Below are 3,800 nucleotides of genomic sequence, written 5' to 3'. Positions count from 1 at the left end.
TGTGTAAGTGTGTGTGTGTAAGTGTGTGTGTGTGTAAGTGTGTGTGTAAAAGTGTGTGTGTGTGTAAGTGTGTGTGTGTAAGTGTGTGTGTGTGTGTAAGTGTGTGTGTGTAAGTGTGTGTGTGTGTAAGTGTGTGTGTAAAAGTGTGTGTGTGTGTAAGTGTGTGTGTGTAAGTGTGTGTGTGTGTGTAAGTGTGTGTGTGTAAGTGTGTGTGTGTGTAAGTGTGTGTGTGTAAGTGTGTATTTGTGTGCGTGTGTGTGTGTAAGTGTGTATTTGTGTGCGTGGCGTTGTTAATTGGCGGTTGCTTTCATTTTAGAAATTCATAGTATTCTATTTTCTTTTTTAAAGTCCTGTCACTCCTGATGAATTGTAAGACACACCGTCACACCGTCTTTGTTTCTAAATAGAATGTTGACTGTGTATGTCCGTCGGCACATATCATCAAGTAGTCAATATCTGTCTTTCAGCCACACCCCATGACCGTAGGGAAGATAAAATCTAACACCTAGCCTTCTCGGACAAGGGCTAAAAATCTAGGAAGTCCTGTGTGCACGTTGCGCACGTTGAACATCCCTTGGTGGTCCAAAATCTATAACAGAAGGCTTCGAGCGCCAATTCAGGCAAAATTCAATATTAGTTCCTGCCAAATTAGAAATGTTTAATGTGTTCTGCGCACTCATATGACCTTATGTTTTTTGCGTTGGCTGTAGAACACTTACCAAAACAATATATCAGCGATGGTTACGTTACAGTAGAATAAAGATTGTTTGGTAGGGGTTCTAATCAAAATATAGTTTTTTAAAGGATCATTTTGACTCTGTTATGTTTGACAAGAAAACACAGGGTTAAAAAAGTGTGGTGACGATGATACGTAGACATGTATCATGAGATCCTCTGTCGTGCGCTCCTATGTATCTCTGGTACAGTACTAGGCGACCTGTTTGTTTGTTTGTTTGTTTAGTATAGGGTTTTACGGCGCTTGCAACTGCATAAGGTCACATGAGCGCGCGGGACACACCTAATACATTTTCGTTGGTAGGAAATTTTGAATTTTGCCCGGGTGGCGGCCGAAGCCAACTCTTATCGATTTTAGACCACCAAGGGATCTTTAACGTGCGCTACTTGCACACGGGCCCTCCAAGATTTTTCGCCCTTGTCCGAGAAGGCTAGGTGTAGATCTTTCCTAGCAGAAGATCAGGGGTGTGGCAGAAAGACAGCAGTTAGGAGGAGCCAAGGAGTAGCAGTAGAAAGGCTGCAGAAAGAGTCAGGAGCCCAGAGCAGGGGGCAAAGGAGGTGAGGGGGTGGGGACAGAAAGTGGAAATGAAAGCAGACAACAGAACATTGTTAGGGATCAGGAAAGGATGTGAAAGGAGACAATTTTAGAGAAGAACATTTTTTGGTCGCTACCCGGAATCGAACCCGGGACCTTTGAATGAGAGGCCAACACCTTAACCTCTATGCCACGAGAGCCCCCAGGCGACCTGTTTGGCGTAAGATGAGACACATGAAGTGCTTGTGGGGGCGGGAATAATAGTATGTTGCCCTTTCGCTACCTCAGAATTTAAAAGTTTTATCTGACGTTTTTGCCGTTTGTGAGTTACTAATACCATGAGGTCAGAAATCCTATGTGAAGAGTGCTGACAAAAGGCGTGACGTCTCAGGTTCAAGCCTTAAGGAAATAGATAAATCACGCTTATTGCTGAAGTTTTTACATTTTATAAGTATGAATAATAAAAGTCAGGTTATAATTAAAGAACAAGGCACCAATTGAAAATCTACAAGTTTGATCCTAATGTCGACTTTTGGCCAATATCTCCATTTGTGGATTGCGAGAAGTAACTCATTCTGTTAGCATGCCGCACTAATGTTCTGTCAGCTCGATCAAAATCGCACGATTTTTCAAACAAGTTATCAAGGTGTTCAAAGAATTGCATTTGAAAAAGCTTGACATGATGTGAAACTCGAAGTCGAAGTCTTTGACGTCAAGTTTCTCAAAACTAGTCAGTGAACAGGTAGACCTTTCTAATTCTCCGGTAGCGATTTATCCATTTAGGTGTAACATCGACGCCCATGGGGGCTGCATTCAGCACAGCGAAGTTCTATAGAGGGGAAAGAGCGGTGACTTTGACAGTGTGTGGTTTAGAAGTAATAAGAAATAGCATTTGGACCACGACGCAGTGGAAGCAGGCGCTTGGCAGTTTTTGGACACGTGGAGTTATTGATAAAATCATAAAGGTTGTTCATTTATCTTGCCTTTGATGGATTAAAACCACACATCTATCATGAATAGAAGTCGAGATATTTGCGATTGAAAGCGGTGGGGGCCGTCTGGTTTCAAGAGTAAAATTAGCAAGAAATTTTGGTGACTGCCATAGCTAGAGAGTTCTTGGAATGAGAAAATTTTCATTTTTGTGCGTTTAATCAGCGATTTTCAGTCAAATCTACACAGAAATGAGTCATTAAATGGATGCTGAGCCAAAAACATTAAAATTCTTAAAACATCGTCAAACCGACAGAAAAAGTTCATAATTTTTACGAGCGCCTGATTTCACCGCGGTGTTTCACTTTTGTATAGCCCAAATTCCAGCTCAACAGCAAGCTCTATGTGCTTTACAATCTACATTATAACCACCAGCAAACCTGATAGCATTTTGAAACTATCTCAACTTTCTAGAAAGCATACAGTGCAAGCTGCCATTTTATGGGCATTAGAACACTAACATACTAACAAGACGTTTCTCTGTCTAAGGCCGGGCACCCATTCCCACCTGGGTGAGGTGAGGAGAATTTGTATAAAGTTCCTTTCCCAAGAACACAACGTTGGGCCTGAGGCTCGAACCCCTGAACCCCCAACCTCACGATTACGAGTCCGGTAGCCTAACCGCTAGATTACCTACGCTAACAATCTACGGGATGTAAAGACAGATAGTGGGTGGTTGGCGGGTGCTCTGGTGTGGTATGTTTCTTCTTTCCTATCAAACATCTATCATCGTTATCTCCGCTTCTTCTTTTTTATGTTTGTTACTCTCTTGTAACACCTCTAATCTTCTGGCGCTCATATGACCTTATGCAGTCACGAGTGCCGTAAAACCTTAATAAAACTAAAACAAAAAACAAAGACAGATATGAGAGTATCTATCTAGTCTATCTACTCACCCAAGTGCTCACTGCCTCTTTCCCTCTGGATGTCTCTGGACAACCGGGACCAGAAATGTCCACCCCATCCTCAGACCACGGCTTTTATTCTGTCCAAGTCGTCAATTCTAATTACCAGGACTAATAATTATTTATTGCTCATCAAAGTAGCAACACTTGGCTACCTCAGGATCACAATGTTCTATCTGACCATTTGGCCGTTTTGAGTTACTAAGACAATGAGGTCAGAGACGAAATGTTCTATCTGCTCTATCAAAATCGTAAGATTATTCAGAGTCGTTATCAATATATTCAAAGAACTTGCATTCGCCAAAGCATGACATGATGTGAAACTCAAAATCTTTAACGTCAAATTTCTCAAAACTAGCTATTGGTCAGATAGAACATTGTAATTCTGGGGGGGGTGTCAACTTGTGCAACATGTGTGGTGTGGTATCACCAGGATACAACAGTGACAAGTCACTCAATGAGATCTGACAAGCTTTTCGTGAACATGGACAAGTCCGATGATGTAAACATTTATTGTGTAGTCAGCAGTTTAAGGATTGGATGTTGGGATCATGGGTGAGTTGGTTCTAAGCAGAAAGGGGAAGGAAATGGAGAGGGGGGGGGACATTTGGCTTTGTGTAGCAAGAGAGAAAAGG

Source organism: Aplysia californica, unplaced genomic scaffold (genome assembly GCF_000002075.1).
Source record: "Aplysia californica isolate F4 #8 unplaced genomic scaffold, AplCal3.0 scaffold00053, whole genome shotgun sequence".
Classification (NCBI taxonomy): Eukaryota; Metazoa; Mollusca; class Gastropoda; order Aplysiida; family Aplysiidae; genus Aplysia; species Aplysia californica.
This window is presented reverse-complemented; position numbering follows the sequence as displayed.